Source organism: Cupressus sempervirens, chromosome 9 (assembly GCF_028749045.1).
Source record: "Cupressus sempervirens isolate cs-2001-9-10 chromosome 9, ASM2874904v1, whole genome shotgun sequence".
NCBI lineage: Eukaryota > Viridiplantae > Streptophyta > Pinopsida > Cupressales > Cupressaceae > Cupressus > Cupressus sempervirens.
Genome location: NC_143126.1, coordinates 103,667,166 through 103,683,850, shown reverse-complemented (window position 1 = coordinate 103,683,850; position 16,685 = coordinate 103,667,166).

Genomic DNA, 16,685 nt, shown 5'->3' with positions numbered 1-16,685 from the left:
CTCAAGCATTGATGAATTCAGGGAAAGTCTATTAAGAGACCCTCATCTCTTCATTTTGAAAGGTTGAATGAGAATTTGTATCGAATTGTTGTTGGAATTCATACTCACGTTTGCTCATATTCACATACGCAAAAATTAAGTTTGACCAAAATTGAACAAATTTAACTATGGTTGACTTCAGTTGACTAATTTTGAAAAGAATTTTTAAATAATTAAACGAAATTATTTAATTAAATGGAGTACTTAGTTCTAATTAATTAAACAAAGTTATTTAATTAAATGAGAAGCCATTCCTAGTTAATTAAATGAAGTTATTTAATTAAATAAAAAAAGTGTCTCTAATTAATTAAAGATTATTTAATTAAATAGAAAAGTAATTATGAGAGCATATCTCATTTTATTAAATTAAATATCTCAACAAAATCTCTCTTTAGTTTAAAAAGGAAAATTTCTAGTTCACTATTTATCAAAAATGAGTTAAATCAGTTGACTCCTTTTTCTACTCAAATTGAATCGGTTAACTCCTTATTTTACTCATATTAAACTTGTTAACTCCCTTTAATTTGGAAATCTCCCTTTATGACTAAACTTCACCTTTAATCCTGACCCTTGATTGAAATCGATCTCAACCATTGATGAATTCCAAGAAAGTTTATTTAACAGACCCTCATCTCTTCATTTTGAAAGGTTGAAGGAGAAATTGCATCGAATTGTTGCTGAAATTCATACACACATTTGCCCATACTAACATACGCAAAGATCAAGTTTGACAAAAAGTTGATCAGATTTAACCACGGTTGACTTGAGTTAACTAGTTTCGAAAATTTTTTTTGAAAAAATTAAACGAAATTATTTAATTAGATGGAGTACTTACTTGTAATTAGTTAAACAAAGTTATTTAATTAAATGAGAAGCCATTTCTAATTAATTAAATGAAGTTATTTAATTAAATAAGAAAAGTGTCTCTAATTAATTAAAGGTTATTCATTTAAATAGAAAAAGTAATTATGAGAGCTTATCTCATTTTATTAAATTAAATATCTCAACAAAATCTCTCATCAGTTCAAAAAGGAAAATTTGTAGTTCACTATTGATCAAAATTGAGTTAAATCAGTTAACTCCTTTTTTTACTCAAATTGAATCAGTTAACTCTTTATTTTACTCAAACTAAATTCATTAACTGCCTTTAATTTGGAAATCTCCCTTTATGACTGAACTTCACCTTTAATCCTGACCGTTGATTGAAATCGATCTCAACCATTGATGAATTTAAGAAAAGTCTATTTAAGAGACCTTCATCTCTTCATTTTGAAAGATTGAATGAGAATTTTCATCGAATTCTTGCTGGAATTCATACTCACATTTGCTCATATTCACATACGCAAAGATCAAGTTTGACCAAAAGTTGACAAGATTTAACCACGGTTGAGTTGAGTTGACTAGTTTCGAAAAGAATTTTTGAATCATTAAACAAAATTATTTAATTAAATGGAGTACTTACCTCTAATTAATTAAACAAAGTTGTTTAATTAAATGAGAAGCCGTTCCTAATTAATTAAATGAAGTTATGTAATTGAATAATAAAAGTGTCTCTAATTAATTAAAGATTATTTAATTAAATAGAAAAAGTAATTATGAGAGCATATCTCATTTTATTAAATTAAATATCTAAACAAAATCTCTCTTTAGTTTAAAAAGGGAAATTTTCAGTTCACTATTTATCAAAAATGAGTTAAATCAGTTGACTCCTTTTTCTACTCAAATTGAATCGGTTAACTCTTTATTTTACTCAAATTAAATTTGTTAACTCCCTTTAATTTAGAAATCTCCCTTTATGATTGAACTTCACCTTTAATCATGACCGTTGATTAAAATCGATCTCAACCATTGATAAATTCCAGGAAAGTCTATTTAAGAGACTCTCATCTCTTCATTTTGAAAGGTTGAATGAGAATTTGCATCGAATTGTTGTTGGAATTCATACTCACATTTGCTCATATTCACATACGCAAAGATCAAGTTTGACCAAAAGCTGACTAGATATAACAACAGTTGACTTGAGTTGACTAGTTTCAAAAATAATTTTGAAATACTTAAATGAAATTATTTAATTAAATGGAGTACTTACTTCTAATTAATTAAAAAAAGTTATTTAATTAAATGAGAAGCCATTCCTAATTAATTAAATGAAGTTATTTAATTAAATAAGAAAAGTGTCTCTAATTAATTAAAGATTATTTATTTAAATAGAAAAAGTAATTATGAGAGTTTATCTCATTTTATTAAATTAAATATCTCAACAAAATCTCTCTTCAGTTCAAAAAGGGAAATTTCTAGTTCACTATTGATCAAAAATTACTTAAATCAGTTAACTCCTTTTTCTACTCAAATTGAATCAGTTAACTCCTTATTTTACTCAAACTAAATTCGTTAACTCTTTTTAATTTGGAAATCTCCCTTTATGACTGAACTTCACCTTTAATCCTGACCCTTGATTGAAATCGATCTCAACCATTGATGAATTTTAGGAAAATCTATTTAAGAGACCCTCATCTCTTCATTTTGAAAGGTTGAATGAGAATTTGCATTGAATTGTTGCTGAAATTCATATTCACATTTGCTCATATTCACATACACAAAAATTATGTTTGACTAAAAGTTGACCAAATTTAACCACGGTTGACTTGAGTTGACTACTTTCAAAACTTTTTTTTGAAATAATTAAACCAAATTATTTAATTAAATAGAGTACTTACTTCTAATTAATTAACCAAAGTTATTTAATTAACTGAGAAGCCATTCCTAATTAATTAAATGAAGTTATTTAATTAAATAAGAAATGTGTCTCTAATTACTTAAAGATTACTTAATTTAATAGAAAAAGTAATTATGAGATCATATCTCATTTTATTAAATTAAATATCTCAACAAAATCTCTCTTCAGTTCAAAAAGGGAAATTTTCAGTTCACTAATGATAAAAAATGAGTTAAATGAGTTAGCTCCTTTTTCTACTCAAATTGAATCAGCTAACTGCTTATTCTACTCAAACTAAATCTATTAACCCCCTTTAATTTGAAAATCTCCCTTTATGACTGAACTTCACCTTTAATCCTAACCGTTGATTGAAATCGATCTCAACCATTGATGAATTCTAGAATAGTCTATTTAAGAGACCCTCATCTCTTCATTTTGAAAGGTTGAATGAGAATTTGGATTGAATTGTTGCAAGAATTCATACTCACATTTTCTCATATTCACATAAGCAAAGGTCAAGTTTGACCAAAAGTTTACCAGATTTAAACACGGTTGACTAGAGTTAACTAGTTTCGAAAAGAATTTTGAAATAATTAAACAAAATTATTTAATTAAATGCAGTACTTACTTCTAATTAATTATACAAAGTTATTTAATTAACTGAGAAGCCATTCCTAATTAATTAAAAGAAGTTATTTAATTAAATAAGAAAAATGTATCTAATTAATTAAAGATTATTTAATTAAATAGAAAAAGTAATTATGAGAGCATATCTCATTTTATTAAATTAAATATCTCAACAAAATCTTTCTTTAGTTCAAAAAGGGAAATTTCCACTTCACTATTGATAAAAAATGAGTTAAATGAGTTAACTACTTTTCTACTCAAATTGAATCAGTTAACTACTTATTTTACTCAAATTAAATCTCTTAACTCCTTTTAATTTGAAAATCTCCCTTTATGACTGAACTTCACCTTTAATCTTGACCGCTGATTGAAATCGATCTCAATCGTTGATGAATTCCACTAAAGTTTATTTAATAGACCCTCATCTCTTCATTTTCCAAGGTTGAATGAGAATTTGCATCGAATTGTTGATGGAATTCATACTCACATTTCCTCATATTCACATACGCAAAGATCAAGTTTGACCAAAAGTTGACCAGATTTAACCACGATTGACTTGAGTTGACTAGTTTCAAAAAGAATTTTGAAATAATTTAATTAAATGGAGTACTTACTTCTAATTAATTAAACAAAGTTATTTAATTAAATGAGAAGCCATTCCTAATTAATTAAATGAAGTTATTTAATTAAATAAGAAAAGTGTCTCTAATTAATTAAAGATTACTTAATTAAATAGAAAAAGTAATTATGAGAGAATATCTCATTTTATTAAATTAAATGTCTCAACAAAATCTCTCTTCATTGAAAAAAGGGAAATTTCTAGTTCACTATTGTTCAAAAATGAGTTAAATCAGTTAACTCCTTTTTTCTACTCAAATTGAATCAGTTAACTCCTTATTTTACTCAAATTAAATCTGTTAACTCCCTTTAATTTAGAAATCTTCCTTTATGACTGAACTTCACCTTTAATCTTGACCATTGATTGAAATCAATCTCAACCGTTGATGAATTCTAGGAAAGTCTATTTAAGAGACCTTCATCTCTTCATTTTGAAAGGTTGAATGAGAATTTGCATCGAATTTTTGTTGGAATTCATGCTCACATTTTGTCATATTCACATAAGCGAAGATCAAGTTTTTCCAAAAGTTGACCATATTTAACCATGGTTGACTTGAGTTGACTAGATTCGAAAAGAATTTTGAAATATTTAAAATAAATTATTTAATTAAATGGAGTACTTAGTTCTAATTAATTAAATAAAGTTATTTAATTCACTGAGAAGTCATTCCTAATTAATTAAATGAAGTTATTTAATTAAATAAGAAAATTGTCTCTAATTAATTAAAGATTATTTAATTAAATAGAAAAAGTAATTATGAGAGCATATCTCATTTTATTGAATTAAATATCTCAACAAAATCTCTCTTCAGTTCAAAAAAGAAAATTTCCAGTTCACTATTGATCAAAAATGTGTTAAATCAGTTAACTCTTTTTTCTACTCAAATTGAATCAGTTAACTCCTTATTTTACTCAAATTAAATCTGTTAACTCTCTCTAATTTGGAAATCTCCCTTTATGATTGAACTTCACCTTTAATCCTGACCGCTGATTGAAATCGACCTCAACGATTGATGAATTCCAGTAAAGTCTATTTCAGAGACCCTCATCTCTTCATTTTCAAAGTTTGAATGACAATTTGCATCGAATTGTTGCTGAAATTAATACTCACATTTGCTCATATTCACATACGCAAAGATCAAGTTTTACCAAAAGTTGACTAGAGTTAACCACGGTTGACTTGAGTTGACTAATTTCGAAAAGAATTTTGAAATAATTAAACGAATTTTTTTAATTAAATGAAGTACTTACTTCTAATTAATTAAACAAAGTTATTTAATTAAATGAGAAGCCATTCTCAATTAATTAAATGAAGTTATTTAATTAAATAAGAAAACTATTTCTAATTAATTAAAGATTACTTAAGTAAATAGAAAAAGTAATTATGAGAGCATATCTCATTTTATTAAATTAAATATCTCAACAAAATCTCTCTTTAGTTCAAAAAGGGAAATTTCCAGTTCACTATTGATAAAAAATGAGTTAAATCAGTTAACTCCTTTTTCTACTCAAGTTAAATAAGTTAACTCCTTATTTTACTCAAATTAAATCTATTAACTCCCTTTAATTTGAAAAACTCCCTTTATGACTGAACTTCACCTTTAATCCTGACCCCTGATTGAAATCGATCTCAACGATTGATGAATTTTAGTAAAGTCTATTTAAGAGACCCTCATCTCTTCATTTTGAAAGGTTGAATAAAAATTTGCATCGAATTGTTGCTGGAATTCATACTAACATTTGCTCATATTCACATACGCAAAGATCAAGTTTGACCAAAAGTTGATGGGATTTAACCACGGTTGATTTGAGTTGACTAGTTTCGAAAAGAATTTTAAAATAATTAAATAAAATTATTTAATTAAATCGAGTAGTTACTTCTAATTAATTAAACAAAGTTATTTAATTAAATGAGAAGCCATTCCTAATTAATTAAATGAAGTTATTTAATTAAATAAGAAAGTTGTCTCAAATTATTAAAGATTAATTAATTAAATAGAAAAAGTAATTATGAGAGCATATCTCATTTTATCAAATTAAATATCTCAACAAAATCTCTCTTCATTTCAAAAAGGGAAATTTCCAGTTCACTATTGATCAAAAATGAGTTAAATGAGTTAACTCCTTTTTCTACTCAACTTGAATCAGTTAACTCCATATTTTACTCAAATTAAATATGTTAACTCCCTTTAATTAGGAAATCTCCCTTTATGATTTAACTTCACCTTTAATCCTGACCGCTGATTGAAATCGATCTTAACCATTGATGAATTCTAGTAAAGTCTATTTAAGAGACCCTCATCTCTTCATTTTGAAAGGTTGAATGAGAATTTGCGTCGAATTGTTGCTGAAATTTATACTCATGTTTGCTCATATTCACATATGCAAAGATCAAGTTTGACCAAAAGTTGACCAGATTTAACGACGGTTGACTTGAGTTGACTAGTTTTGAAAAAAATTTCGAAATAATTAAATGAAATTATTTAATTAAATGTAATACTTACTTCTAATTAATTAAACAAAGTTATTTAATTAAATGAGAAACCATTTCTAATTAATTAAATGAAGTTATTTAATTAAATAAGAAAAGTGTCTCTAATTAATTAAATATTACTTAATTAAATAGAAAAAGTAATTATGAGAGCATATCTCATTTTATTATATTAAATATCTCAACAAAATCTCCCTTCAGTTCAAAAAGGGAAATTTCCAGTTCACTATTGATAAAAAAATGAGTTAAATCAGTTAACTCCTTTTTCTACTCAAATTGATTCAGTTAACTCCTTATTTTACTTAAATTAAATCTGTTAACTCCCTTTAATTTGAAAATCTCCCTTTATGACTGAACTTCACCTTTAATCCTGACCGTTGATTGAAATCGATCTCAACCATTGATGAATTCCAAAAAAGTCTATTTAAGAGACCCTCATCTCTTCATTTTGAAAGGTTGAATGAGAATTTGCATCGAATTGTTGCTGGAATTCATACTCACATTTGCTCATAGTCACATACACAAGGATCATGTTTGACCAAAAGTTGACTAGATTTAACCACGATTGACTTGAGTTGATTAGTTTCGAGAAGAATTTTGAAATAACTAAACGAAATTAATTAATTAAGTGTGTAGACACCTAAATTTGATTACATCGCTTTGGTAATCTAATTTAGCCATCTCTAAATGCATCATTGATTAAATTCTTATTTAATTAATCCTTTTCCATTCCTTAACTGATTAATTTAATTAATCATCTATAGTCCTAATTGATAAATCAAATATCCTATTATTTATCATTTAAATCCTATTCTTTTATCTAATTTCATAAATCCCCATTTATTAAATAAATCTATTTAATAAATAAAATTCTCAAATCTAAAAACTCCTAACTTTTCCCTAATCCTCCATTTAGCCTAATCCAGCCCATCCACCCATACTAACCAAGCTTAGCCACTAACTCACCCAACCTCTTTAATGCCATCTACTTGCACATTTCTAACATCCTTAATCTAATCCTAAATCCAAGCCTAATCCACCCCCTAATGTTGTCACATTCCCTAAGCAAGTTTAAGACTTTCCTAAACCAAATCAAAGTCTCCCCTCAAAAATCCCAACCACCAAGTCATGAGTGCTCTTACAAACCATAAAAAACTCTTACAAGCCCACTCATGACTCTTACATCCATCTTCCACACTCTTCCCTCTTCCACACTCATTTCTCTTACATCTCTCTTACATACTCAACCCCACTCATCATGCCTTTAACCAACCCTTTACCCTACCCTCTCACACTCATCCTCCTTGTGACAAGTGTCACCTTCCCATTGGTGCCAAACAAGCACAATCCATGTGCTCCCCTTTGAGTGCATCTTAGCCCTTCTTAACCATCTCCCCATCCTTGCATCTAAGCCCTCCATCCCTCTACCCCTTGGCCTATAAATTGAATCTCATCCCAAGCCATTTCATCAACAATCTTTGAGCTAAAGTTAACGTGCTATTTTGAGAACCAAAGTCATCAATCTTAACCTTATAATGTCAAATTGAAAGCTCACAAGGGTACAAATTTTCCATTACCCATCTCCACCATTGAAGCAATTGGGCAAGCGATTGAGCATATATCCACATCAAAGGACACATCTACAAAATCGAGAAAGCATGGAGTGTTTTCTCTTTGTAGGTTTGCATCTCTTGTTTGTTTTCTTTGTCTAAGCATATATGTGAACTTAGTTTTGGTTTGTAAATGCTTTTTTTAATGTTAATGTTCCTTGCATACTAAGATTCTAGTTCTACAAAGTGAAGTACTTACTTCTAATTAATTAAACAAATTTATTTAATTAAATGAGAAGCCATTCTTAATTAATTAAATGATGTTATTTAATTAAATAAAAAAAGTGTCTCTAATTAATTAAAGATTACTTAATTAAATAAAACAAGTAATTATGAGAGCATATCTCATTTTATTAAATTAAATATCTCAACAAAATCTCTCTTTAGTTCAAAAAGGGAAATTTCCAGTTCACTATTGATCAAAAATGAGTTAAATTAGTTAACCCTTTTTTCTACTCAAATTGAATCAGTTAACTCCTTATTTTACTCAAATTAAATCTCTTAACTCCCTTTAATTTGGAAATCTCCCTTTATGACTGAACTTCACCTTTAATCCTGACCGCTGATTGAAATCGATCTCAACCGTTGATGAATTCTAGGAAAGTCTATTTAAGAGACCCTCATTTCTTCATTTTGAAATGTTGAATTAGAATTTGCATCGAATTGTTTCTGAAATTCATACTCACATTTGCTCATATTCACAAACGCAAAGATCAAGTTTGACCAAAAGTTGACCAAATTTAACCACGGTTGACTTGAGTTGACTAGTGTCGAAAAGAATTTTGAAATAATTAAATGAAATTATTTAATTAAATGGAGTAGTTACTTCTAATTAATTAAACAAAGTTATTTAATTAAATGAGAAGCCATTCCTAATTAATTAAATGAAGTTATTGAATTAAATAAGAAAAGTTTCTCTAATTAATTAAAGATTACTTAATTAAATAGAAAAAGTAATTATGAGAGCATATCTCATTTTATTAAATTAAATATTTCAACAAAATCTCTCTTCAGTTCAAAAAGGGAAATTTTCAGTTCACTATTGATCAAAAATGAGTTAAATGAGTTAACTCCTTTTTCTACTCAAATTGAATCAGTTAACTCCTTATTTTACTCAAATTAAATCTTTAACTCCCTTTAATTTGGAAATTTTCCTTTATGACTGAACATCACCTTTAATCCTAACCGCTGATTGAAATCGATCTCAACCGTTGATGAATTCCAGGAAAGTCTATTTAAGAGACCCTCATCTCTTCATTTTGAAAGGTTGAATGAGAATTTGCATCGAATTGTTGCTAAAATTCATACTCACATTTGCTCATACCCACATACACAAAGATCAAGTTTGACCAAAAGTTGACCAGATTTAACTACGATTGACTTGAGTTGACTAGTTTCGAAAAGAATTTTGAAATAATTAAACGAAATTATTTAATTAAATGAAGTACTTACTTCTAATTAATTAAACAAAGTTATTTAATTAAATGAGAAGCCATTCCTAATTAATTAAATGAAGTTATTTAATTAAATAAGAAAAGTGTCTTTAATTAATTAAAGATTACTTAATTAAATAGAAAAAGTAATTATGAGAGCATATCTCATTTTATTAAATTAAATATCTCAACAAAATCTCTCTTCAGTTCAAAAAGGGAAATTTCCAATTCACTATTGATCAAAAATGAGTTAAATTAGTTAACTCCTTTTTCTACTCAAATTGAATCAGTTAACTCCTTATTTTACTCAAATTAAATCTGTTAACTCCCTTTAATTTGGAAATCTCCTTTTATGACTGAACTTCACCTTTAATCCTGACCGCTAATTGAAATCGATCTCAACCGTTGATTAATTCGAGGAAAAACAACAAAAACAGTTAAAAAAAATTTCTCATAGTTAAGCTCTCATTTTAGAAGATTTTGGGTAACTAACTAAATTTCTTTTTTTTTTTTTGTCTCATTGCAGGTTGGAGCACATATGGAACCACTAACCATGTTTCTTGCAGGTTCTCATGTTGCTAAAAAATGAACTTGAATGTTTAACCATTTGTCTTTGAATGCATGTTGCTAAAATGAACTTGAATGGTTAAACACATTTTCCATTGAATGAATATTGCTCAAAACACACTCTTGAATGCCATGGATTAAAATCAATTTTCTTTGGAATGCATGCTTAAAAAAAAAAATTCAATCTTGAATGCCAATGATCAATTAACCATTGCAATATCAAACACTTCATTTGGAGCTTCTAAAATTGAACAAAACAAATATCTTTTTCACATGCAATTTAAGTAAAGTTTGATTTTTGGACAATTAAAAAACTTTGTTAGGTTAAATACAAATTTGCAAAAATCAATTTGAGTAGTTCCTTGGACTCACCTCTTTTCTAATCACCCATCAATTCAATCATTGGTTGCAATCTCAGCGCCATTTATGGGGATGGGTCTACTTGAAAAAGGTGTTAAATATTTCACAATCTAACTAACTCACTTGGTCTTTGAACATTTGCTTTTACTTTATCAAAATTCTTAAATGACCAAAACTCTAGATTAAATTGATCACACTTCAAGTTTGGGCACTAAAATTGAACAACAAATGACGTGGAGAGCCTCCGAGCGTGCGCTTGAAATCGAATCTCACACACTTTTGTTTTGGGCTTAAAACAAACTCACACTCAATCTTGAATGCCTTAAAGAAAATTAATCGATACTTGACGTGGAGGGCCTCTGGGTGTGCGAGTTTGCTTTTGTTGACCCTAACTCTTCTTATTTTTTGCATTCTTCGATCGGTTTATTTTTGTTGGCACTTCAAGTTGGAATTGAACATTGTCTCTTAAACATGAGTGCTTGCAAAGTCTAGATTAGCACACATAAGAGTTGGTAAAAGAACAAGCGTGTCTTTTAACCCAAGGTCATCCAAGTCTTCTCTCCCCTTGTCATCTCTCGAGGCCATCTTGGGTGCATAAGATTAGGATCCAAAATCTTGTTTCTTTTTAGGAGGCCTGCTTGGGGATTTCATCACCTCTTGGACGACCTCAACTCTAGCATTCCGGTAGAGTATAAAAATTGGGAGGTGAATTGAAAGATACCTCTCTTGGGATCAAGATTTTGTCACTCAGGCTAAGCCTCAAAGAACTTTATACCCTTGAGAAGTGAAAGAGGAGAAGTGGGTTACCGCTCCTCTCAGCTGTGTGACATCTTTTTGGTCTCATCTATAGATTTGGGCCTCACATACCTTGCGTATATCGAGGACTCCTTAGCTAAACCAACTGTTAACCTTGCAGACAACCATCTAGGATGTTAATGTGTTTGAAGTGACTGATCGAAACATTTGTAGAACATACACACTCCTCAGCGCAAGTATCACATTCTGAGAACCACAAACTTCTATCTGGGTGTTCCTATCTATTGCTTGATTTTATTTTACTTGTTGAATGAATGTTTTCCAAACTTGGTCAATCCTAGTTTAGGGCACACTTAGCATAGTCACTGCCTATTTTAGAAGTTGAACGAGTCGAAGCAAAACAACTAAGATCTCTTAAAGCCAAGAAAATTCAGAAATTTATGTCGGAACAACCCAAACCCAAACACAAGTTTCACAAAGTCAAACTCAAGCCATCTTTGGCATATCAAGAACTTTCAGCCAAGAGAAAAAAAATAAAACCAAGCCCGTGGATTGCCAAACTCCACAAAGCAGAGGACAAAGCTACCGAAAAAGCACTTCAAGAGGCCTGGTTAGAGTGCACCATCAAATTTAGCTAACATCCAGGAGTTAATCCTGCTTATGCCTTACCAACTGGGCATGATTTCTATTATTAGACACCCTTGTTTCTCCACATCTTCTTGGATAAGTTTCACTTTAGAGTCATCTTTGTAGGAAAGCCAGCCATCTTTAGTCTTCCCTTAAGCATTTTAGCTCATCCATCTCATTTAGAATCAAGCCATCTAGCTAGCACTCCAAAAACATTCACATCAAAGCCTTCAAAATTTGTTGTCACCTTGCCAAAAGTTTTCCATTCCTAAAATCTTCCAAATCCACCAATCTCACCAAGGTTATCCCTTTGACAGAGCTTTGTCTAGGGTAATCTAGCTTTGTCACTTGTTATCCCTCATCACCTTGAGCTAAAGGTTGGGATCCACAAGTGGTCAATCTTGTGTTCTTCCTAAAGGATCATCAGTCTATCCTTAAGTTGACATAATCACCACCAAGCTTGCACATAGAAAAGCAGACCTTTCATGCTTTGGCAACATATCTTTGAAGTTAGAATCCCCAACCCAATCCTCCTTAGGTTTTGTCATATAGCTTTGCCTCAACCTAGGAAATAATTTGCATAGAAAAGCCTTCCCCCCTTTTGCATCACCAGCATTTGTTGCATCTCATCCCTAGGAGCATTCTGCATCTTCATGCCACCTGTCACTCGCTTAGCCAAGAAGAAAGAAACAATGGAGCCCTATCATTTGGACCGAACAACATCACCCCCCCTTGAGCACTCAGCCATCCTTCAGCCCAGAAAAAGCTATGCCATCACCAACTGACATTGAAGCTTTCATGAACCAACCAGGAAATGCAGTATTGGTAAATGCCATTATAGACAAGAACAAAGAGACAATCATGGCTAATTTTTGAAGGGACAATTTAGGAACCTTTGACTTTGGAAGACCCCCTCCATTATCAGATCCATCTCACCCGTTGTTTGGGCAGCTACCACCACCCATAGGCTCTTATGATCCAAATTATCCTCAATATATGCCAAAAGAAGAGCCTCTAGCCAATCCATATGATCCAACATACCCAAACATACCATCATCCACCCAAGTTGAAATCTCCATGCCGCAAGCCAACCCAGCCACCACCACTCCATCCTTGGTTCATACCTCTCCACTGCAAACCCCCTTTACCCAAAATACCTCACTGTTCACCCCCTTCACTATTGTTGCTGCTACTCCCCAACCCAGCCTTGCAAATTCACCCATCTCCCAAATCAGTGCTAGCATCTTTGGCCAACCTCAGCAATATAAAATAGGGATGCCACCCATGGGGCCAAGTAATCAACCTTTCATCACCTCCAACTTGTTCACCACAGCCCAAAGCACAATCCCATAATTTCTATTAGGTCTTGGGAGCTCAATACCATCAGCCACAAATCCACAAGCTACTACCCTCACTCCACAAAGCTATCAAATCCCACAAGCTACAGCCAATTTTTTGCCAAGCTTCCAAATCCAGCCACAAAGCTATCAAACCCCATCAGTTCCATTCCCAAGCTTTCAACTCCCACCACCTCCACCACCAACTAATCCATTACCTCCTATTACCAACTACTTTTCAATGCCACTTCTAGGAGGTAACCTAGCAATCCAGCCAACCATGAATTATTTGCAAGTACCATCCCAAATGGGGGCACAACCCACATATATTGGTCAAACCCCACAAGCCTCGCGATCCTTTTCCCAAGCCTCACAACCATCTTATACCTTACCTCCACAAAGCAATCCATTTATCCCACATCCAGCTTATGTTCCTCAATCTCAACCTCAAATCCCATATCAATAGCAAGCCTCGCAGCACATGCAGCAATATGCGCCACCTCCCCCTCAACAACCTGTCATCCACCATGCAACTGCCCAAACAATGTACAATCCCTATCAGCAAATCCCTCACAACCATCCATATTCAGTGGCCCCATCTAGTGCATACCTACCTCAAGGCACTCCTACATTGGGGGCACCCTAGCCATCACCTATCAATTAAGAATGGGAGCAAATGAAGACAGCTCTGAAAGCCATCCAAGAAGGGAATGATCCAAATACATTCAAGTTTGAGAATGTGTGTCCTTACCCATTTGACAGAGCCATTACCATGACACCATTTCCCAAACACTTTGAGGTACCCAAATTTGACAAATTCAAAGGAAAAGAAGACCCTGTCACACATATCAAAGAATTTTACATGCACTACCAGGACGTGGCATACAATGATGTCTTCCTCTTGCACCTTTTTCCCAAAAGCTTGTCTAGACTAGCTCTTGAATGGTTTTACAGAATCCCCTATGGCACAAATAAAAACTTTGCTAAATTATCTGAGGCATTTGTAGCCCAATATGCCCATCTTGTTGAAACAGAGCTATCAATAGTTGATCTTGTCCACACCAAGCAAAAAGGTGGAGAAAGCCTTGCCAAATACCTGCAAAGATGGAAACCCCTAACCACCTGCATATCCTGTACCTTGCCAGAATGCCATGTGGTGAAAATGTCTATTGATAATGCACATCCCAACTTGGCTCACCACATGACCATGAACTGTTTGCAGACTTATAAGGATATCAAAGAGAAAGGAATGATCCTTGAGCAAGGACTCATTGAAGATGGTGTGGTCAAGATTTACAAAGAGGCCAACCAAAATCAATCACATTCCAATGACAAGTCTAGGTATTGGAACAAAAACAAGCATGTTGCAACAGATGGGGTTACTGACACCAGACATGTGAATATTGTTGGTCCTTCCCAAAATCAATCTAACCCACCATATCAAACAACCAACCAACAAGCTATCAATTACCAACAACAAAATAACCAAAGCTATCAAAACCACAATACAAGACCCAACTTTCAAGGGTCTAACAATCAAGCTAATGCCATCAATGTAGCTACAGGACAAAAACTCAAATTCCAACCCACACCTAGAAACTATACACCCCTTGGTGAGCCATTGGATGTCATTTTTGAGAAATTGGCTAAGGAAAACCTCATCAAATTTCCTCCTACCCAGCAAATTGATCCAAGCCAATCCAAAGCTACATGGTATAAGGACAATGAGTATTGCAAGTTCCATAGGGTAAACGGTCACACCACCCTCAGATGCGTAAAACTGAAAGATTATGTGCAGGACCTCATTGATCGGAAAGAAATCACTGTTGGTGCCCAAACCTCTCCCAATGCAGGCTTACAGATTTATCAAAATGCTTTTCCTCCACACAACAACCAAAATCTTGGAAACGCACCTATCCAAAACAACACCAACAACCACCAGCGAAACCAACAGCATGGGAAGAACAATGACCACACTTCATCCTATATAGACTATGGTAGCCTTATAGGTTGTATATCCGAGAAAGAGCCTTCTGTCAATGTTATCAATATCTGAGGACCAGACAATGAGTGTGCAGTTACCACTCGAAGAGCGCAATTTAACATCACAGGCCCACCAGTTTCATCAGCACCATCAGCTCCATCGAAAAGCTGGTACAATATCTTGGAACACCTTGGGAACATGCCAGCCCAAATCTCCATTTTAGACCTTCTTCACACTAGTGCTATGTACAAAGACATCCTTGACAGTGCTCTCATAGAATCCCTTGTCCCTTCTGATATCAATGCTACTGATTTTCGTAATCTTTTCGGACACCTATCCTCCTCATGTGCCCTATCATTCAAACCAACCGACATACCCGTGGTCGAGCCAGATCACAGCCTTCCACTTCGCATAGCCATCATGGTATCCAATTTTTTCGTGAAAAGAGTAATGATAGCTAATGGATCAGCCTTGAAAATTTGCACCCTAAAATTCATAAAACAAGCTGGGTATAATGAGGCAGATATAATCAGTGAGGTTATCACCATCAAAGCTTATGACAACTTGGAAAGAACCACAGAAGGGACTATTTTGCTACCAATCAAGGTTGGGCCAGTCATCCAAGAGACAGTTTGCCATGTTTTTGATCTAAACCTACCATTTAACATCCTCCTTAGTCACCCATGGATTCACGCTATGAAGGCCATTCCATCCACCTACCATCAGTGCATCAAATTTTCGCATCAGGGCACTGAGGTGACCATCCATGCCGATCAAGAACCCTTTGCTTACTGCAATGCGGTTGAAGCTTCATATACAAACCATTGCCCTAGAATAGACATTGGCACAGCCATCGCCAGCTCATCCCACACTTGTAATGATGCAGAAACCATCCTCACCTCCACCTTATCTACCGTAAATATCAACAACAAAGGCTATGGAGAATATAGTCTATCAGATGGATTTGCTGTCGGAGCAATCCCACTTGATCCACATACCCATGGACGGCCAACATATCAAAAAGCTAAGGAGATTTCACCTCCTCGATACAAACAGTTTGGCCCAACAACCTTTGTATCCTCAAAAACCCCTCTTCATAAGGAGCTCACTCTAGATATCAACAATTGGTTACATAAGGATGCACCTCCAAGAAATCAAACACGCCTTGATCACTTCAGCCAAAAGTATCCCCAAGAACATAAGCTCATCACTGAAAAATGGAACTATCAAGGTGGTGGACTAGGACCAGAAGAAAGGGGCATGCAATGTCCCATCGAAGCACATAAGTGGGAAACGAAGTCAGGTCTTGGCTTTGGCATACCCACAACTCGGGGCACCAACAAGAACGGTCAGGCTTTTTTGAACATCCACCGCGACCTTGTTGAAATCAAAGACATTCCTGAGGAAGATGAAAAGAGAGCCTACGATGATATCCCAGACCAAATCTCCCTAGGAGACTCTGTTCTCCAAGAACTATCCATCCATCTCATTGACCTACCACTCGCTCATCCACAACTCAT